This window comes from Ochotona princeps, chromosome 5 (assembly GCF_030435755.1).
Source record: "Ochotona princeps isolate mOchPri1 chromosome 5, mOchPri1.hap1, whole genome shotgun sequence".
Classification (NCBI taxonomy): domain Eukaryota; kingdom Metazoa; phylum Chordata; class Mammalia; order Lagomorpha; family Ochotonidae; genus Ochotona; species Ochotona princeps.
Window position 1 is genome coordinate 69,954,566 of NC_080836.1, and position 24,005 is coordinate 69,978,570.

A 24,005-nucleotide genomic window follows, 5' to 3' on the forward strand; every position below is an offset into this window, starting at 1 on the left:
ACAATTAAAAGTGGATTTTCCCATCACAAAGTGTGAGGTTGCTTTCCGCAGGCCTCTTGGAAGATCCCAAGGCGAGGCAACATGAGCCCCATGGGGGAACACCAGTGAAAGGAGGTGACTAGGAGTCAACCAACCTATCCGTTTATAGAGTCTAACAACATAGCTATGTACAGGGTGATAAACAGGAAGCCCAGAGCATTAGTAACAGTAACCTGACTGGTTCTCCCATTTCCCCACTGCAAGGTGGAGGCTTTCAAGGAGAGGACAACAGAATACAGACTCTGGTCCCAGTATGTCTGTCAGCCATCAGGACGAGGCAGGTCTCGAGGCAGTTTGTCAAGACCTCTGCCATTTCCCGGGGGGCCCAGTGTACTGCACACTTATGACCTCCAGCGCTGACCAGGAAGGCCCAGATCCATAAAGACAACACACAAAGTATGCTGCAGTTGAATAATATATGTGATCTAGGCTTACATTAAACTAACAAGCATTGTTACCTGATTTTGTAGGAGACATACTCAGGAAAGTCATAATGCAACAGAGTAATTAATGTTTTCCAGTAAGTTGTCTAAGGGCATTGTCTGTATTTATAAATCTGAATTTACAAAATTTTATTTCCCACATTTACTTCCCTAGAGCAGTGATTTGATTTTTTTCTTTTCTCTCATGGACAATTTTATAAATATTTTAGATTCTGGGCCATGTGGTTTCTGTCACAACTATTCAATTCATCCATTACAGAATATGTAGACAGTGGGTAAATGAATAAGCAAGTCTGTACTGTAATAAAACTTTGTTTACAGATAATCATGGGGAGCCTAGATTTGCCCAACTGACTGAGTCTGTCAATTCTGTCCTTGAAGAAAATGAATATTATGATGAGATAATGAGTATTAAACACTGAATGTCCCTCCCAAGATGGGTGCTTTCTAAAGCAATCTATTTTAAAGAAATGAAATCACAAAGCTTTCCACGACTGCTTACAAGCCTGTGTTTAAGAAGCACAACTTCATACCAAAATGTTGAGAATCACTGTTTGGATAAACCCAGCACTTTCAATAAACAAAGAACTAAGTCACATAAACCAATGAGTACTATGTTCATAAGTATGAAATGGAGCAGTTTTTAAGATCTTGTGAAAAAAATGTATTGTGAATAAATCACACATTTAAATTCCATTTTTCACAGCCTTTTATGCAATTAGTGTATATAATCAATTGCTAGTAAAATTTGTATAGAAAATCTGTGCTGTTCTAATGACATTTTTTACTTAAAGACAACAATTTTAATTCAAGATCTGATTAGATCTGTAGCATCATTATTTCAACTAAATTCTTGAAATATGTAAATATTATAAATATTACAATAAGAAATTTTTTGTATACAGAAAACTGTGTGCTTGCATGTCTCTATGTCAAACTTCTCTGAACCATTGTATATTAGTGACATTTGCTTTGGTATTTGGTAACAAAGCTTAACTCCTATTCAAAATTTATTTGACCACATTCACAACATTTGGTGGCTGCTGGTGGCTCTACAAAATAAGAGCCGCGCAAAAATAAGCACTTTAAAAAATGCAAAAGTACAAGTATTCTAAAATTATGAAAAGAGAAAAATGTAGCAAGAAACTGTATGATGCATTTTTGAAAAATATTTATCGAACCTCTAAAAAGAAATGCACTTAGAAAGCTAGAAGACTAATTGAAGCCAGACTAGCATGCGCTACACAATTCTATTTCTACTTTGATTTAAAAGCTCTTACTTATTTTCTAACTTCTGAGCCAATTTTGATAAAAATAGAAGTATAACAGCAATTCAAAAAGTGTAAGAGAGTGGATTTAAACGATGCCTCTTTGTGTGTACAGTTTATTATTATTTTTGCAAATACCAATTTTTCATAATGTATATTTCATATGAACTTTCTGAAAATTTATTTTTATGGATTACTAAGTTTTTTGAACACTAATTTTAATTGTAATTTTAATTTTATTTTCCAAGACTATTTTGCAATACCTTCAAATTTAGCCTTCCCTGATCCAACATGGATTGAAGTTCATCAAATGCTTGCTGAAGATGCTTCCCAGTGAGTTGCAGGTTCATGTATAGTTTACCAACAATGAAGTCTAGCATTCTTGCATTCTAATTTGAAGTTTATGTTTTCCATTTTTGAGCCTAGATACATAACAAGAGCTTTCCTTTGCACTCATTCTGGGTTTGTAGTAGATGGAATGTTTTAATAGCTTTATTCTAAAAGAAAATTAAAGCATCCATGTAAGGACTAATTGTCTGTGTTGTCAAAACAACTCGTTGCCTTGGATTGGGACTCTTTCATGTAATAGTACCTCATATGAACCTCAGGTTATATTCTGTTGGCTTTTTATGTTGGTTTTTTTTTTTGGTTTTTGTTTTGTTTTGTTTTAATTTTCTAGTGTTATTGCTTCAGACTAGGAAATTGACTTTTTTTTTTCCATAAAAGGTCTCATACATCATGGGACCTTAATTGGCCAGATTTTCATAGCTCACGACTATGTATTCATGATCAAGGTCTAAGACTTGTTTTGATAAGGCAGAGTTTCATTTTTCACAGGGTTTTATATTTCAATACACAAAAGGCATTCCTATAAACATGCAATTTGCAGGACAACTCTAAACAACAACGCAGTAGAACGGTTTTGAATTGGCTGTCAAGGAATCACTGGGTACGTTCAGAAGATGCTTTCTATTCTGAGACATGATCTTTCTATTCTGAGATGGTATTTTCCTTTGTTATGTGATGGTTTCTAGAATGGAAAGCTACCTGAAAGGGTGTCCTTTTGGAGATTTACTGACAGATTCTAGTAAGAGCAGAAGATGAACTTGGGCATTGTTGCTGGGATTTTTACTGCGTAAAGGTTTCCTGAAGTCTCACTGAAGAAAGATCACTGGTGAGTGATACAATTGTACTGCAACAGGAAATAGCAATAGAGGAATTTGTTCTATAAAGACTATTTGAGGAACTTTGGAGTTTAGGTAGAGTGTCACTGGACATGGAGTTAAGGAAACTGAAAGGCATAACTAAGATTTTGAATTTCAGGAAAGCCTGACATTACATAAATCCAGATATATGGCAGGAAGGCATGGAAGGCTCATCATTTGTGATTGATTGCAATTTTAAAATCCTCAAAAATATCCCCTTATAATTTCTAAACCATAAAAAATGCAAAAATAAGAAAGTCAAGGGTTAAGTAAATTTAGAAGCAAAGACTTTTTTATTATTAATTATTTAGCATTATGTGACAGTTTCATAGGCTCTGGGAATCCCCCCACCTCTCCCCCTCCCCTCCCCCTGGTGGATTCCTCCACCTTGATGCAGTATTACAGTTCAAATTCAATCAAGATTCTTTCATTGCAAACATATACCAAGCATAGAGTCCAGCTACTTATTGTCCAGATGGGTTGAACAATTTCTTGGGGAGACCATTTCTGGTCCGAAGCTGGAGGTGGTAGAATATCATCCCAGTCAATTAAGAGTCCCAATATAACAGCAACAGCAATTTGCAATATTATGGAATTGACATGGTTTTGAGTAACCAGTATGTTAAAAAAAAAAAAAAAAAAGCAAGTCCTAACCACAACCTATGATTAGCTCGTTGACATTTCAATTTTAGTTTATATTCAGGACTGGCTCCTCTATACCTTAAAATGGCTATAAGGTACCATTCAGCTGTCTCATGTCTATTTCATTTTAGTATTTAGCCATTTGTTGTGTTGTATAATTTTGTATAATTAAGTATAATTTTGCTGATCTTGGCAGATTTTAGGATAATCTAGACTGGCTTGTAACTCTAACAAGACATTTGTCGACAATTAAGGTGCAGAACATTTTTTTGGGGGGGGGGGTGGTGTGCAGGAAAATCCTCAACACCATGGTGAGTAGTAACTAACCTTTGTGTCCCACCCAGTGAGGCATGAGCCAATCCACGCCAGCTCTTTCCTGTCAGATTTCAAGCTCTACTTTCTGTTGTTTGTCTATTTATTTTAGCTTTTTTTAGTTTGTATGATTGTTTGTTTGCTGTGAGGGGTTTTCGAAGCGATCCCGATGGTCATTGCGAGGAAGAGTGGGGGTCCAGAGGTGGAGCCAGGCTCGGACCAGAGAAAGCTCTCCTCCCTGGTCCCGAAGGACATTTATTGTTCTTCTGTTTCTGCGGACCGCTCAGGGCTTCTGGTTGTCTTTCCGATGACATTGGTTTCTGCACGGTAGTGTTTGGACTTCTTCCATCCCCTGCGGAAGCTCCGGTTGAGGGTGGGTGACCTCAGAGTACTCGGCCTCTGAGGGCATCCAATTCCCTGTGGCCTCCTTGGCAGTTGGGATATAGTCCTTGTTGCTCGTATTAATAGTTTGTGGTGAAGGTCTGGGAGTCTTCATGGTTGGGATCCAAGCTTCCTCCTTACCACAGAAGCAGACTTTTGAGGTAAATAGATTAAACTGTGCAAAGAAAATTGTGCTTCTCATAATTTTATAACCTTTGTAATACCAAATAATGATCTTTATATTACATAAACATCTCATAAGAAACCAATGATTTAATGAAGTAGAATTGCACACACATGCTTCAGTGAAAGTAGATAAAGATAGCCTAAATCAAAGTCCTTTTAATACATCAGTAAATTGAAGCTAGTGATGTTGCCCAGAATATCCAAAGCCATTGATAATATTATAAATAGCCTATTGATACTAATAACATTTATCTAAGAAATAACCATAATTAAACTAAGTGCATCTTGTTATTTTAAAGCACTTTAAAAGTACAGCACCTAAGAAGTTTCACCAGAATAAATATTGCATTTGAGATTAAATCCAATTTCCATTTAGGATTTTTAAGATTTTTATTCATCAAAGAGATATTATGATTATTGAATTACTCAAACAAACACCTGGACAAGTGATTAATAGCAAGTAATGCTCAATAAATTGTATTGGAAAAATGAGTAAATAGCAGAAGAGAATACTTATTTTGATGTGTGTTGAGGATGAAGATCCCTGCCACCATGAGAAATGTGTTAACATGCTACATAAAGATAAAAAAAAAACAGAAATCTTTCTTTTGATTCCAATCTGTAGGGCTGATACTGAAATACAGTAAAAAGGACTAGACATATAGATATTTGACAAATATTTTCATGAATTTTGAATTCTTGATAGTTTTTTACATGAGGTAAAGGAAAGAAAAGTCCATGGATCATTTAATATCGCGGCTGAAGTCTTCTTGTTCTTAAACTCTAATACTCCCTCATTTATCCTACAGTGAAGTTCCTTTCTCCCCTTATTTTGCAGAAAAATTCCCGTGAAAAGTTCCCATTTTAAATGTTCTGCTCAAAATTAGGATCTCTACAAACTAGTGTCTTTCTTGTCCAATATGATCTTATATTTATTTATTTAGCTTTTTAAAAATATATACATTGGATATATATTCAATGTACCACGAGGAATTCAGGAAAACTGCAATTTCCACATCCTTAAATGTAATTATTTGTGTGGTTTAGGAGTCTTCAAATACATGGCTAATGGCTATTTTGAATTGAATAATTAATTTATCATGGACAATGTTTATCTATTGTGCCATATAGAGTCAGAAGCAATTGTCCCCCTCTGTTTTGTCTCATCACCTGTTTGCTGTCCAGTAACGAGGGACTTTGTGCATGGAGCTGATGATCATGGACATGCACTACTAACTGATGGTCAAGAGCCAGAATTTATCAACAGCAAAGACTTCAAGACTGAGGGCATTGCGGACATAAGGTTGGAGGGGCCAAAACAGAATGCAGTTTAAAGAGGGTCAATCATTTAACAATGTGTTCTTCTAGTAGCTACTAATAACTAAACAGCATACAACCAGAAAAAGTACCTTTATTTGATCTGTTATTAAGGCTTGAAGATTAATGAGTCCCTGCACCCATTAAAAAAAAAAAAAAAAAAAAAAAACACTATCTCAAGAACTTTGCCCTGAGCTCCCTGAACTTTCTCAAAGGATTACAGCTGGTTATGGTTTCAGACTGGTAAGAGTCCCCATTGTACACTCCAAATCAAGTGTCATCCTACAAGGAAAGTTCTACACTCATGTTCTCCCACTCCCTCTGCTTCAGGATCTTTGTTCTGAATTCTCAGGACTTTCTCACATGGTTACAGTTGGTTATTGTGAAGCTACTCATCCTCTCTTCCCATGGCTAGAGGTTCCCACTTGTGAGGTTACCCATCCTCTCTTCCCACAATCACCGGCTCTTACAATATTACCACATTTCCTTTTGTAACTTCTAATGACCTTTATTCTACTATCAACACTTCAAATGTTTTACCTTCCGTGTCTTTTTTAAACTCTAACAAGTATCTTTGTATTTTCAATAGCACCATGAACAAATACTTTATTCCAAAAACATGTAATTTCAGTGACTGCCATGAAAGCAATACATTTAACTAAAAATCTCCTTTTAATTTTAATAAAAGGGTTTAATGACTGTGGATGCATGTGCATGAACATATATGTATATATAGGCGCATGAATGTTTGTTTCTGCTCTTTATATTACTCAGAAAAATAATTGCAAAGGGAATATATGCCTGTTAAAACTTGAAAGTAAGTGACTTTGTCCTCTTGGCAATGACTTCCCATCTTCTACTGGATACAATAAATACAAAGCAAAAATGATACTTTCAGGATATTTTTGTTTTCACTTTGGGTAAGTTTTCCTCCAAGACATTCTGTAGAGGAATAAGAGATGCCAGTTTGAAGGGCCAATACTCGACATCCTTACTGATGACTGACTGCCTCATTAAACACAGAAGCTTTAAACACTACAAATGCCATGTAAAATAGTATACTTGTCAGTTTATTTATTAGAGTGTGTGTATTTCTTTTTATAAGTTGCTTATTTTTAGCAGCAAGTTAGTTTCCCAGTGGAAAGTTAATTTAGTTTGTTTTATATGTACTCATCTATTCATTCATCATGACTGACTTTTATCACTAAAGAGTAAACTCATAGGCCTAGACTGATTCACAAAAGCCCTGTTTCTGCGATTTAGATTTCTGTTGCTAAAAATTAAGGTAGGGATCAGTGTTACTCTCATTTACTAGCTGCTGACACTGTCTCTTGATAATGCAGGTTTCTGTGAAAACCTTAACCAACAAAACCATCACCTTTGTGGCTTAGACCAGTGAGACACCACCAAAAATGTCAAAGATCCAAGACAAGGAAGGCACCCCCTTGGCAGCAGAGATGGATCTTTTCTGGAAAATAGCCCTAAGCTGGATGAGCCCTAAAAAGAAGGCAACTGGAAGTCGGCTATTCCATCTCAGCGGTGATATTCAGGTACTTGCAAAGTCTCTGACTGGCAGGATCAATACCATGAGGTTGAGCCCAGCAACATCATGGAGAATGTCAAGACAAAGATCCCAGATAAAAAAGGCATGACCTGTAGCCAACAAAAGTTGATCTCTACTGGCAAACAGCTGGAAGACAGATTCTCTGTGTCTGATTATAACATTCAGAAAGCATCTACTTTTTATTTGATCCAGCACCAGAGGTGTCTAACTTTCCTCTCAGCCCTAAACTTTCAAGAAATGTCATTGCTGTTTGCTTTGATTAAAATTCTTGGTAGTTTCCCAAAAATAAATACTTTCAAAAGAAAAAAAAATATTGTCATGACAATACATTTTATAACTTCTAGAAATTCTTAAGTATTTCAAAATAAAAAAGTATTTTAAAAGCACTAGCTTATTAAGATTAGTACTGGCACTGTGATTATTTTTAACCTTTCTAAAAATTATTATTTGAATTTTCCCTTACGATCTATGAAATACATATCTATAATTCAAATTAATACTGTTTAACTTTGTAAACAGAAATAATGGCAAAAATAGTTCACATGAAGACCACTGCTCTTATATGCCTCACTCTGACAGAGACAGAGACTAATTCAGAAGTTCAAAACATCCAGGGAAAAGCTGGGTAACCTATAACTAGCTGTTCAGCCTGTAATACTGATCAGGCTCTCTACAGGGTTGTATTTGCCAACTTCCCTATTAAGTTTTTGCTAGACATCCCTGAGGTAGGGCAACCTGACAGCTCTGATGAAGAGTTCTTCCTTGCTTGCTGAATTGGGAAATTCTGTCTTCATCTACATAAAGAATCTTCTATTCTCTAATTGTCAATATATGGATTGTTAGAATGTTAGAATTATGGATTTATTTGTCGTTATCCTAAAGTTTATAAAGTTCTGTGAGATCTTGTTAAAATACTATAGACTGCTTGTTTATTGTAAGCCACAAATAGGTTAAATCTTTTGCCCTCTACAATAGGATTCATAAAGTCTTGTAACTGCTTTTTGGCACTGTGCTTATGTTCTAGGCTAAACGTCTTCCTGAGACTCATAGGGTTTAGGACAGTTGGTGAGGAATAATAATGTTAGAGAATCTAACACTTACCTGTTTCCTACTTAGATGCAAAAAGTGCTAAAACATTTTCTAAAGTCAAATCAGCTTAAATAATTGTTATAATTCTGCATGTTCCCTCAATTTTTTTCTTAATTAAATCAACGCTAGTCAAGATGTGATTCCTTAGAAATTTTAAAGTCAGCTTGCATTTACTTTATGTATGTAATGGTTTTATAACCTGATGCTACATGCTAATTCTTTCATTGTTTTTGTGCCTTCAAATTGGTCTGGGTTAACAATTATTTTGCAGCCCAGAGAAGTTTCATGTGTTCCATTGCATTCATTTAGTAAATTGCTTCACTAATTTGAGCCTTTAAAGTACAAACTTAAACTACTATAAATCTTTCAGTCTTAAGCTAAAATGCTCAGGTCTAATGTCTATTGTGACACAGGTTTAAAACTGACAAGTCCTATCACATCTAGGCTCTAAAGCTCAAGTAGTTGATTTGGGTTCTCTGGCTGAACCTATGATATGCTAGATTGGGAGAGGTTATAACTGTCCTATGTTTTGTTACCTAGATATCAACAAAGAGAAGCCTTCAAGCTCCTGGCAGTACTTCAGACACCGAATGATTTTTACCTCCTACTAGGGACCTCTATCGACCCCCTGAAGAATACCTTGCTGTTATTGCCCACTACTCCCTTTAGAGCATGAAGCAGCCAAAAGTCACCCCTCCCCCATCCCAAACAACAGTTAGGGTCCATTCTTCCGAGCGAGGGAATGTAAGGAGTCAGATGGGCTAAGAGGGAGCTCTGATCCCTGGTGAAATTACCTTTTGAAATATAAAATCGTGCTTTTCCCCATTTCTTGCCCTTCCAGGAACACATTCTCCAGAGCACCCTCAACCCATCTTGAAGGAAAACTAAGAGACAGAATCAGCATATCAATTCCCATCTGTTAGGGTGGTTGTCATGACCTAAGCAAGGAGATATAGCTTATACCAAACCCCCATCTCTGAGTTACTGTGAAAGAGATGGTTCCTGAGGTTTTGTTAACACCAAGCAGAACTTTTAGATGTCTTTTGTCCTGAGAAAAGTGCCAGGCACTGCTGTTCAAGGGAAATTTGCCCGTTCTCCTTTTTTGTCACTATTCTTTGTCCCCTCCCATGAGACGGTGTTTAAAGAACACAATTTCTTCTATTTTTCCTAGCCTTTCCTCTCTTGAATCCCACTTTTGTCACTGTTACAGGAGATCTCTTTTTCTCTTAAATTTCCTTGGTTCTTTTCTCCCTTGGAGCCCCCTCCTTGGATCTTTCCTCACCTGGAGCCGCCACCTCGGGTCCTTCTTCCCCTGAGGCCCCTTCTTCAGGTCCTTCCTTCCTTGGAACCCACTCCTGTTACTAGGGCAGGAGATCTCTGTGTTTCTCTTTTAAATTTCCCCTGATCTTTCCTCCCCTGGAGGCCCCTCCTGTCACTATGGCAGGTAGCCTCTTTCTCAATCTATCTTAAATAAATCTTTCTTTGCACGGTGTTAAGAAAACCCAAATCTGTGATGTTCAGTGCAGTGGGGCAGTTCTAGAGAAATGGTGAAGTAGGCTTATAGTGGAATTGGTTTCTTCAAACATTTCAGACTTGTCTGGCTTGTTCCTATAGTGGTTGACAGGAATGCAATAGTCTTCTAAAATGCAGATGAAGTATCCTCAAAGCAGTGTCTGTCACTGTTTGGGAGTTCTTACGAGGCCAATGCCAGATTGTCTTATGTTATTGTTCCATCAATAATTGATTTTTTTCACAGAGTATTTACTGTCACATTTTTTCATAGATTTTAAAACTTATTCAGGATTGCCTTATATATTTTCTGATCTGTTTCTCTGATGACGAAACAAGCTTAGGGTCCAAAGGAATCATATATAAAGTCAGATCTTTGATGAAGTCAAGATTTAAAGTTCCTTTCTGAATGTGCATTCCCTGCTATTTTGTCTGCATCATAATTAAAGCAAAGTTAGTGATCATTAAGGGCAAAGAACTCATTAGAATCATGCAGAAAGCAGGGGTCAGAGGGATCAAGTACTTTGCCATCAGGGGGCATGAGGCATTGGTTGAGCATCAAGTCATTGTCTAGTCATGAATTCTAATAATCACTGCTTATTCTGAGAATAAATGTATGTGAATATATAGAGTGTCCTTACACTTTTTCTTTCTTTGCTTCTTAGCTGATGTTCCTTTATCAAACTGTTTCCACATAACTTAACTCCCCTTTATGACAGATAGAAAGCTTTCCTAACCTTAAGCCCAGGAAGAACTTTGTGACAAAGCGTCCACAGACATGAACACACTGGAGAAAATGAACAGTGAATACAAAAAGGATAACAAAGGAATACCTGATCATCTATAAACCCTGATACTTGGGAATTTAGCTGTAATTCAACCAGTTTTAACCTTTTTTTTAAGATTTATTTATTTTTATTACAAAGTCAGATATACAGAGAGGAGGAGAGACAGAGAGGAAGATCTTCTGTCCGATGATTCACTCCCCAGGTGACCACAACTGCCGGTGCTGCGCCGATCAGAAGCCGGGAACCAGGAATCTCTTCCAGGTCTCCCACGCAGGTGCAGGGTCCCAAAGCTTTGGGCCGTCCTTGACTGCTTTCCCAGGCCACAAGCAGGGAGCTAGATGGGAAGTGGAGCTGCCGGGATTAGAACCGGCGCCCGTATGGCAACCCAGGGCTTTCAAGGCGAGGACTTTAGCCGCTAGGCCATGCCGCCGGGCCCAACCAGTTTTAACCTTTATGAAAATTAGCCAGTTGATGGCATACATGGAGGAACTGGAATCACAGAAATGGATAGGGTACTAATCATCTAGTAAGCCTAACAACATAAGGAAAACTAAGAATACTCTATAGAAATAAAGGTTGTATTGTGACCTAGAAAACAGCAAACTTATTGGAATAGTGTTTATTGAGAAAAAGTTTGCATGACTTGCTTATACAAACTTGAAAACTATTTTGGGTGAATGCTTGATAGACATTTACACAAAGAGCATTCATTTGAAGCTTGCTATGCCCAATGAAACCACAAAACAACTGCTCAATGAATGTGTTCGATTTGAATAAGAAAATTAACAGTAACTTGACAGTACATATTTCTTTTTAATGTGAATATTCATTTCAAACTGAAACCTTATAGTTTATTATCTTACTTTCAGAATCCATGATATGTATAACACGGTAGTTTTTCAAATCCCCTACAGCACCAACTTACTTGATAGTATTTTCACTGTGTAGTTTAATAAAATTCACATTTATGCATATATTTTACTGCACAGATAATTAATATTCTCAGATGACAAAAAGCTTCTAAGCATTAAAAATGTGTATATGTTACTGAGTATCATAATAATAGTAAATAATGAATACTATATAATGCAGTAATCGTAATTATTTAGAACACTGATACTATATAATGAATTACACTCAAATAAATAGCTTAATTCAGCATTTACATAGCGCATCAATAAGAGATCTGTCATTTAGGCCAGATGCCAGATGTCTGATGGATTCACTCACAATTTTAAAGAGTTTGTGTTTCCGTGTGTGTGTGGCCTGACTGCATTTTGGCTGTTGAGTGCCTGGTTGGCGGTGCCACACTTCCTCTAAGTTCTTAATGAGACCATGATCATGTTTTGATGCAAAAAGCATGGATAAGTTTGTTAAGAAATATATATAACAACTGATATGTAAACTCAGCACCCCCACAGAAGTCCTTTCCAACACAGTCTACTAGGCAATAAAGCTTATAAATAAATATGGAGAAAAGTGAAGGAGAAACAGTTTCCCTCTTTAGGGAGATGCAGTGAAACTGAACTCCTATAGTGGCACAGCAGAACCCAGAATTCTCTCTGTCTCCTTTAGTACAACCTCTCTTTGCCTGCTGTTTATCAGAGGAATGCACTGACTTACATGGCATCTAGCTGGATTTACAAGGCTCTAATCACTAGACTCACTGGATCTTTTGCTTGTCCAACAGGTAAGAACTTTGATGGCCAGAACTGTACTGGTGTGACGGGGCAGGTGGATTCTAATACTACGCAAAATGTGAATGCTACATTCACATGACCCCCAGACCAATCATAGCCCTTCTGGTTGTTATACATTTCCTAAACAGTGTGGCGTAACTCACAGATCACAGGATGATTATGAGCTTCAGTGACCAACCAGGACCTTGGACACACGTGGATGACACACCTCTAAGCCCCCACGCCAATGTCTATGAAACTTCACACCTCCTTTGGGAGCCTGGGAATTAAGCAAAAAGCTGTCCAGCTTCTTTTGCTGTTCTTTGCAATAAATGCTTACTTTCTTCCATCACTGCAATGTGAGTGATTGGTTTTCTGTGCTTTGCACAGGTAGACCCAGTTTGGGATTTGTACAACAATGCCTTCAGTCTGTTTGGGGCATTGTTCAGGCACAGTATTACAAGCCATATGCCAAAATGAATGATCGAGTACACTTCGTCATGCATAAATGTTTAACACACCGTAAGGGGATACTTCAGTTCAATTCATTTTGATTTAGCTAAAAGTTTTATGAACTTTAAAATGGTATTAGAAAGCTCAACAAAAAATGTTTCATTCTAAGTAAAAACTTACAGAATCAAATAGGACTGAAATTGTTGTGACGTAAATTTCCTTAACAAGTCATAAAGGTTATTTAATCAACAACTAATAAATATTTATGCTTATAATGTGCTAGTTTTTGAGGAAAATGGGAATAGAATGAATGTGATTTATTCCTGTGCTGATTTTCAAAGATAGACCTATGTATTGCCCTTGAAAGGCATAAGAAAGAGTAAGTCTGATATCATTGAAAATTCTCAAAATACTGCGTAACATATACACAGATTTAAACAACAAAATAACAAATAGATTATGTTTCCCATTATTCACCTGTTGGAATTAGGAATGCATTAAGAATAGAGGGACATGACACTCATAGCTCAAACTAATTACTCTGAAAGCACAAGTGTGAACATTGGCAAGATTTAAAAATTATGCATACCTGAAGAAAGTGGTTCCTCAATAAGAGTTCATAGCATAAGTCACAAAGGAAACAGAAAAGAATAATCTATCTTTTGTAAGCAGAATTTGTCAACCAATACTAATGGCATATACTATAATATTCATTATACAGAAATTTACAATATTTACAAGTCACTGACACTGAGAAATGAGAAAGCAGAAACAAATTATTAGACATACTTATAGCTAAATATATTTTAGTGACAATATCTTTTCTCCTTTATTATGCTAAAATAAAGACAGAAAATGACACCTAATAGGTACTTTACTTTCTATTCTTTGATAGTCTATCTTAAATTATCTTCTTAAAAGGAGATACCAGGCACTGTGAGATGGCCTAGTGGCTAAAGTCCTCACCTTTCACACGTCCAAATCCCATATGGGCACTTGTTCTAATTCCGGTGGCCCTGCCTCCCATCCAGCTCCCTGCTTGGGCCTGGGAAAACAGTTGAGAATGGCCCAAATCCTTGGGACCCTGAACCCTTGTGGGAGACTCAGAAGAGGCTCCAGGATCCTGGCTTCGGATCAGCTCAGCTGTGGCCATTGAGGTCACCTGGGGAGTGAATCATTGGACAGAAGATTTTCTCTGTCTCTGCTCCTCTCTGTATATCTGATAAATAAATAAATGATAAATAAATGATAAAATAGGAAATTCCTAATCATATATGAGTATTCATACTTTCATTTTCTGAATGCATGAGAACTATTGTAATTAAAATATTTACTGAGGTTTTCCCTGGTATGTATCTAAATGATAAAAGATGTACTTATGGTCTTCATCTAGGTTGAAAAATTGGGAGGGATGAAATTTACCTCAAAGCTGTGTGAGAATTAGGAAATACCTTGTAACTTGCCAAATATATTTCAAAGGATCATTATTTCTAGAAGGCATACAGTTCACTAAGCTATCGCTCTGTCACTATTGCGGGCGTATGAGTACTGTCTTTACACAGAAACCAGAAGTGTGAGATTCTGTTGCAGCTCTCACAGAGGAAGTTGGTAGAAGCAGGCATCTGTTTCTAGCACCCTCCCACCAGGACACACACTCATGCCCTGGTCAAGGACATAGAAATATTTGCAAACTTGGCCGGAGTAGAGAGGTGGGAGCATTTCAGAAGTTTTGGAGGAAACCACTGTCGCGGTCCCCTATGGCTAAGCACTAGAGTACAGAGAACCCCACAAATGCATTTACCTGTAACTGGACCACCTCTGAACCGAATGTGTTCCCTCACAATAAGAGGGCACTCAACACCTGTGTAGTTGCACCAGAGAAAGCCAAAAACAGAAACAGCTAATGTTGTGGTAAGAACACGAAGTACAGAGTTCTGAAAGCAGTAAATAGGCTTTCAACACCAGTGAAGGCTGGAATGGGAGCTGGGTGGAGTGCAAGCTGGCAGTCAGTTTGAATACTGCTTAGGACAGCCTGGGAAGAAAATGAGACCCCAGTGGTGAGGCTCCAAAATAGGATCTATTTTAGCGCTTGCCAAATATCATGCTTTTCAGCGTATTTAATTAGACCAATTCTAATCGATGTGCAATTGTCCTATTTATCTTTTTTTAAAAAGTTGTATTACCAACATTTTCTTTTGGCCTGGATTTTACTTTTTATTTTAATGGACATTTATTAAGTATGTGATTTATTTTGTCAAAAAATGAGATTGATTTTATTATTTTTGCTGCAGTTCTGTTTTATTTTTTATATAACTGCTATATTTAATTTTAAATAAACATATCTATTCAATAAAGTATTACTTTTTTAAGCATGTTGTTTTTAGAAATCACACAATAAAAATAATAAAAGTAATTGCACAATGCTTTCTATAACTTTCCTTTTGCATGACTAAATATTTTTAAATATGTACTTTATTATGTATGAAATGTATGGTGTTGGAAGAATGGGTTTCCTCCACAACTTAATATAATTGTAATATGAGCAATCAAGATTAACAATAATATGATCAATAAGAAGATGCTGCAAATTCTGGCAGTACCTTGAATCACTCATATTGCCTTTCTTTGTTCTTCAAATATTTATTTATATTTGAAATGCAAATATTACAGAGAATAGGTGGGGCTCACAGATTTTCTATGCTGGTTCATTCCCCAAAGGGCTGCAAAGGCTCGAACTGAGGGTACCCAGAGAAAGCTCTGGCTTATGGCTTCAGAATGGCTCAGATAGAGCCACTGGGGTTTTTTCTGGTTTGTTTTGTTTTGTTTTAATATGCTCTATAACAATAATTCAGGCATTAGTTCAGGTCCAGGTTGCTCCAATTCTAATCCAATTCTCTGCTAATGGCCTAGGAAAGCAGCAAAGACAGCCCAAGTCCTTGGGACACCATACCCACATGTGATACCTGGAAGAAGCTCCTGGCTTCGGATCAGCCCAGATGTTGCTGCTGCAGCCATGTGGAGAGCAAACCAGTGGACAGATGATTCTTTGCCTCTTCTTTCTATATAAAATATGCTGCTCAAATAATAAAAATAAATCTTTCTAAAATGGGAGCGAGAAATGATGCTTGATAAAGAAGAAATTCTAGGGTCCTGCTTCATAGCCTAGTAGCTAAATGTTTACCTTCCATGTGCCAGGGAACCTATATGGATGCTGGTTTGTGTCCCAGCTGCTCCACTTCCCATCCAGCACCCTGTCTGGAAAAATAGTGAAAGATGGTTTAAAAGTTTGCGACTCTACACCCCTGTGGGCGATCCAGAAGAAGTTGCTGGCTTCTGGCTTCAGCTCAGCTCAGCAATGGCCAATGCAGCCACTTGGGGAATGACTCAGGGGACAAAAGATCTTTCTCTCTCTCCTTTTCTCTGTAAATCTGCCTTTCCAATGAAAATATATAAATCCTTAAAAAGAAGAAACATAATTTTAGTGCATATTAGAATTCTTGTTATCATCTCAATGTTTATACAAGTATATCCTTATGAATCAGCAATCAACTAACCAAATCCTAAGAAATCCTAAGAAAGATAAATTACACCCCTAACTTTTCTTGTTATTGTGGTCCTGTATAAAAAATGGAATTTTATGTCACATTGTATTAGGGTAATGATAGATTTTAATTTCAATTAATAACCTTTATATTTTTATTTTATGCACACAAGGGATATTTTAGTTATTCATTTCCCTTCTAATTAGTTTTTATTGCTGAATTCATTCTGAATCAGGAAGTCATTAAATTCTAAACATTTAGGAATAAATTTACTTATGTCCTAATAAAATTAATTAGTCCTTAGAACAAAGTATTCTGACATATTTTTTACTTGACTGACCTAGTTATCTATCTGCATGTATTTGCATAAGCATATTTATATACATCTTTTCATATATTCTCACATTTATACACTGATGACATTTCCATAAACTGAATCTTGGTATTTTCTGAAAATGGCCATTTATAACGTTCTCTAGAATTCACTGGAGACTTCCGTGCCGCTATATGCACACCTATTGGGTGTCGTAAGAACAACTCAGCATTTTCTGGAGATACAATGCCCTTCTGCTCTTCATGCCTCTGATTCTTAGTTTCACAGTGAGTAAAGGTTTTCTTTTCCCTTTTATAAATGTCTAACTTCTAACCTACTTTTGATGTCCTTTGGATAAAATATTTGATACAAATAAACCATATTATTTCAGATATGTGATTATGTAAAACCCTTATGATTCTGAAATTCACTATAAGAAATGAAATGCAAAAAATCAAAGTCAAATTATGAAAGAATTAAAGTTACAAAATATTTTAATTTAAACAAAGACTTTGCCTTTTTTTTCAAGAAGCAAGTCCATAGTTTGGAGTCATTCTAGATGGGAATAATTGTCTTCATTTTGTGCATATATATGTATGTATATATGTATACACACACATCTATACACACACACACACACATATATATATATATATATATTTAAATGTAAACTGTTTTTTGAGCTTCAATTTTAATCCTAATGGTCTTCCATTTATACAAACCACAATTAAGAGATAGGAAATATGTTTAAATACTAACTGTCACTAAGTCTATAAATTAATTTCCTAACATACTTTTATGCATTTGGGTCGCTTTTATTCTTCTTATTATTTATTTTTATTAGAAAGTCAGATTTACAGAGAGAAGGAGAGACAGAGAGAAAAGTTCTTCCATCTGCTGATTCACTCCTCAAGTAACTTCAATGGTCTGGGCTGAGTGGATTCAAAACCAGGAGCCAGGAGCTTCTTTCCAAGTCTCCCACGTGGGTGCAGGGTCCCAAGGCATGGGTTGTCCTTGACTGCCTTTGCAGTCCACAAGCAGGGAGCTGGGTGGGAAGTGGAGCTTCCATGATTAGAACCAGCACCCATGTGGTATTCAGGCACATGCAAGGGGAGGACTTTAGCCACTAGGCTACTGCGCTGGGCACTACTTTTATTCTTTTAATATTCAATGAACACAGTTTTAATTTCTTAAATGCAAACATGAGGAGCACTGTTGTGGTTTTACCTTAGAGTCAATACTTACCCATAGGAGAATTGTTTTGCTAATTGATGACTAGAGCTTTGCAAGTTGCATGTCAGTAGTTCTTCAAATTTATACAGCTAACTGGACTGCTACAGAAAAAAAGTGTATATTGTGCATTAACAAACTTGTATAGTGGTAAAGCTTATTTTTTTAACTTGTATAGTGGGGAGATGCTGCAAACTTGCATTTATTAATTTTTTTCATTTAAATTGGGCAAACTTTATAGCACATATTATTCTAAGAAAGATTTTAATCAGATTGCAACTTCATTGTTTTTCTATTTTAGTTCTCATGTTAGTTCCTCATCAAGCATTTAATGCTTCAAATATTAGCACTTAAGTACACAAGATGCAATTTAAGCTCGCATTTTTGTGGAGCTACAATGATAAATGCATTATTAGATACTTCCCTTATAAGTGAAATTTTCATAAATGTGATCCTATATATCCAAAGATTTTAATATCAAGAAAGCATAAATGGTAATAAAGTGAAACATTTGACATAGTTATTTATTTCTTAATTGAGTATCTTCCTTTTTTATCATCATGGATGGTTATTTATCTTTCCATGTCTAATATAACTTTTCCATTTTCCTTTCCATTCTGAAGATACTGTGCTGGCTGGGAATAATTTTGACTTTGGTCGTCTTACTGCTGTCCACAAGTTCTTGAATCACACTGACAGTGTTATCTTTGAGATTTCCCCATGCCTAATCCTCTTAGAAAACCTGCACCTTACTCAAGTCTTCCACTGGGTGACTCTTTTCATATTTTATTTTCATGAGTGTAGTTTATTTCTTTGCCCTTGTTATAACATCTTGGAAACCGCCAGCTTCCAATTTGGCTATAGACTTTCTGTCAATGCATTCTTCCCTTCGGTTGTCTGGGTTTGCTGATGCATCTTTTTTGAAGTGTATTTTCATGGTTCCTTCATTCCCTTCCAATTCATGATCATTATCTGCTAAATTGCCTTCCACTATTACATTCTGAGCATATGAAATAGCAGGTAATGAAAAATGTTGCTAGCATTTGGTCAGCCACTTTGAAATTTAGTGCCTTTAGAAAAGTTTTAAAGCTGAAAGTATTCCTCAATACAGTCTAACGATATAATAATTTATTTTAACACAGCATGATTGGTAGTTTCAAATATGTTTAAATAGCCAAATAACATTATCTGTTTACTTGGAAACATGAATGCCTGAACGGGAATCCTTTAATAAGAGATTTCCTAGGTAAACTCTATGCTAGGTCAGGTATTTCAGCCTATCTTTTAAAAACTAATCTTTATTTCCTTCTAATTTGCTTTGGGCCTATGTCCCTTGTCACTATTGTTTAAGACATAAATCCTATTGTTCCTGTCGATCAGTCCCATCAGTTTTCAGCGTTTAAATTGGAAGCGATTACTGTGTAGATACACAGGACAATGCCGCTCTGACAATCGGGAGGCAGGATGGACTGGCTCTGTTGAGACACAGAGTAAGAGCCACACTGGATGTTCCTTTATGGTGTTTTGAAAAGTGAAATCAATTTTATATTAAGATTCGGATTTCAGACATCAGAAACTTTTCAGGGGCTGGTGTTGTGGCACAGAGTTAGACTGCCACTTGCAGGACCAGATTTCCATAGGAGTGCTGGTTTGGGTCCCACCTCTTTTATTTCAGATCCAATCACTCCCTTGTAACACTTGGAACGGCAATGGACAGTGACCACGTATCCAGGTCTTGTCATCAGCTGGGAGATCAGGATGGAGTTTCTGGATCTTGGTTTCAGCAGGTCTAGTTCTGGCTATTGCAGATCTTTGCAAAATGCCACTAAAGTTCTGCTTAATGCAGCTGGGACTGAAACAAATATTGTCATATGGGATACCCATGCTGTAAGTACCAGTATATCACTGACCTCTGCATATAATCTGTTTGGCAAATACTTCCAAATATTTTCTCCACTTTTTATAGATTGATTTCTCTGTTATAAAAAACCTTTTGACTTACTTTGAAATTATGAAAATACACTTAAACAAAGCTTTTCTTTTTGAGTACATTTTTGTAGAATACATCTCCTTTTATTTCTTATTAAGTCTCCACAGGGTGAAGTTTTACTCATTGATATACTAATATTCATTTGGGAAATTCAAATTTATGAACCCCTGTATTTGTAACCCACCTGATTTGATACTTTATTTCTTTATTTATAATTTAGAGGGGGTTTTGTGAACCCTGTTATCTTTGTTAGCTCAACTACACTACTACCACAAGAAAGTAACACTAATGATACATGAAAACATAGTTATAATTGGTTACAGAAAATCTTTTATTTATATATTAATTTCAAATATTTTTATAACTTCATTTTAAAAAATATTTAAAATGCAGTGATTGAAATTACAAAATATTTTTTAAAAGTACATAGAAAACATGAAAATACATATAAATAAGTTTTTCTTGTTCCTGAACTGGAAGGATTCATACAATCTTAACGTCCACACTACTCAAAGCAATCTAGACATGCCATGCATTATTTTTCTCATATATAGAAAAATAATGTTCAAATTTGTGTGGGAACACAGCAGACCCTGAGAAGTTGAAGCCATCTTAAACAATAAAAACAAAGCTGAAGACATCAGGATACCAGATTTCTAAACATATTACAGGGTAATTATAATCAAACTAGCCTAACACTAGCTCAAAAGTAGACACGCAGAAGAAAGGAACAGAATGCACATCCCAGAATTAATCTCACCTCTACTTTCAAATCCTTTTGGCAATGAAGTTATATCAATTCTTAGAGGATGGAAAGACAGACTCTTCAAAAATCCATGCTGGTAAAATTGAAGCTGCACACACACAATTTCGACATAAGACTCCCACCTTAGATTTGATGCCAAATAAACTCACAATGGATGAACAATCTAAATCTTTGACCTTGATCTGTTATGACCAACTGACAAAAGGTTTAGAGCCCTGCCATCAATACCTGGACCAATCCTGGCCTTTGGACCATTAGGAAAGTGAAGCAGCAGGTGCAAATTTATCTTTTTTTCTGTCTGTCTGTCTGTCTCTCTCTCACTATATATATTTATATAAATTATTTATATTATATTATAGATATTATACAACATATTATATAGAATGTGTATATTATACACAATATAATAAACACCATATATATACATATATATGTAAGTTACATATAATGTATATAAAGCTCTGCCTTTCAAACTTAAGAGATAAAACTTAAAAAAAATTGACAAACAGATTCTACAATCTGTATGGAACTGTAAAATTCTTAATATATATTAAATAATATTAATTAGATATGTATATGCATAATTCAATATACAAAATGAAATTGTTTGGAGCCAGCACCACGATAAAGTAGGCTCAGACTCCACCTGTGGTTTTGGCATTCCTTGTGGGCTCCAGTTAGTGTCCCTGCTTCTCCAATTATATCCATCTCCCGGAAACGGCCTGGGAAAGCCGTGGAAGAGTGCTCTGGTGAGACATGGAACAAGATCCTGAATCCTAGCTTTGGACTGGCTCATTTCTGGTTATTGCTGCCCTTTGGGGAATAAACCAGGAAATACAATACCTCTCTTGTCTTTCTTTTCTCTGTAGCTCTGCATTTCAAACAAAATAAATATTTAAAAAGATAAAATCACAAAAAACGAGAGGAAAAACTTAGCAGATAATAGAAGTATCAAGGATATTCATAATAATGCTTCTATTAGGAAATTCAAATAATGGAAATTCCTTTGTAAAAAAATAAGTTTACTAACATTGAAAATGTTATGTCTTTTCCAAAGTCATCAAACTACCCATCAAACATGGGTTATCTGTACAAATTTCATAAAACAGGCAATTCCAATTTTACACAGCTGTTCTGGACAAAAGAAAAACAAAGAGAGCTATTATGTAATCTATCATTTGGTAGCGAACATGACAAAATAGTAAAAGAATTTATCATTAAGTACTCCATTGTTACAGATATGGATATTGTCTGTCAAATGTTAGCAAATAGCATTAAAAGAAAAAGAAAAAGTTGGCAAAAATAATACTTCATAATTGTTCCTTCAATCCTAGTATTTTATTTTTCTGCACCTTTCACATCACAAGATATGTTACCAAGGGGAAGAATAAAAGTACATTGGAAATATGTTTAGGAGTTTTACTCTGTTGCAATTCTAAATATAGTATCTTAATCATTTCACAGGATTTTAAGGCTCAATAAATTTCCTGTTTCATTGTGACCCAGGCACAGTTGTGCACTCACACAGACTAATGGGGTCTGGATTCCTTTCTCTATTGCTGTTTAAATCATGAGCTTGTATCGGAAACTGTAGTGTTGCAAGGTCAATTGAAATTGTTTCTTATTTCTGATGGCTTTTGTTTTTGGCAGGTCACAATGTGATCTAAGTAGTTACTAAAGTCAGTGTTGGGAAGAGCTGTAGTTGTGTTTTGTGTGTGTAAATCATGATTCTTTGGAATCTTGTGAGAGTAATGCAAGCAGCATGGTTTTCTGTGAGCACTAAAAGAACAATAAACATATGCTCCCAAGAATCTGCTGAATATGCTATTTAGATAAAATGAGATACTGCTTAACAATTAAGGTAAATTAAGCAGCTGTTCTTTACTATATTGTGCTAATGCAGCTTTGAAATTGTAAGCTGTTGATGGAATATCAGAATGAGGAAACAATACCATTTAACAATTCTATAGCAGTTCCTGTTATGATCATCAGAACAAGCAAGTGTTTTTGCATCTGGTGGTTACTAGAAATAAGACATGACAACCCATGAAACTGTTTAAAATTATTTAGCAGCAAAGCATAAAAAAGTGGAATGTGCCAGTTAGCTTCTTGCTATATAAAGGAGATGAGATTCAGTCAAGTTTCCTTTGGAAACATTGCATACATTGATTGGCATCAATGATGAGCAGGTAAAATTTCAATTAGCAGCTAAATTGTAGAAAATAATGAGCTGAAAATGAAAGAACCTTTCTATTAAACAGTTTAGTGAGTATTTCCCCAGATTTAAGTAAATAAAAAACAGGCTTATAAAGCTCAAATTTGGAAATTCAACATTAAACATTGAATTTTTGGTAGGACCGACATAAATTATATTGCTTATTCTATCATTTAGGTAATTTGGTTTCTTTAACAGATCTGACTATCTTAACGATAATTTGTAGATTATAAATACAAGTGTAAAAATTAAGGAAAGGGTCTTTCTGTGTAGGGTGGGGGTGGAGATGCACCCCCTTTTTGTATGGTTGAACCCCAGGAGAGGGATAGAGGGTGCTAAGAGGGTGATGCCAGTGGAGTTGTGCAGGGACCTGGGGTCCATGTCCAGCAGGCAGAGCAAGCCTTGGGATTTTCCTCATGTGCTTGGTCCCAGATGGGGTTGGTGGGGTAGGGAAAGCCCTAGGTTAGAATGCTGGCCTGGGGTGCTGGTAGATCAGGCTTGGGAGGCTAAGAATGGGCCTGGATGTTGGATGTGTGGAAAGGGTGGGGAGGCAAGTACACATTCCAGGAGCTTGGACCCCTAGTAGGTAGTCAGAGCTTCAGGCCAGCACAACACCTGAAGACTGGGGCTCTGGAAGGCTGAGCTGAGGAACCTGTGTACTCCTGGGCAAGGGACTGTGGATCAATCAGGGAGATGGGACAAGGAGATGGATGGGTTGTTACAGGTGATGAAGGACTTCCGAGGGACCTCCATCAAAATCCCACTGTACTTGCAGGTGAGGAATGGCTTCTGAGGTACTTCCATCAAAAGCCCACTGTACTTGCAAATAAGTGGGGATGCTGCAATGGAGAAGTTTGGAGGAGGGCTGCTGGAGGACTTTTATGCATCAGACCAACACATCAACCCATGTGGCTGACTTGAGCTGGGCTAATTAGCTGGGTACAATGCTGACAACCACTGAGCAGTGCACACTAAAGCAAGGACTGGGAGCTTACCTAGCAGGGCTAGATAACAGTATTAACCAGTGAGAGTCATAACAGAGGACAGGTAATGTTAGGCTGGTCCATGACATTA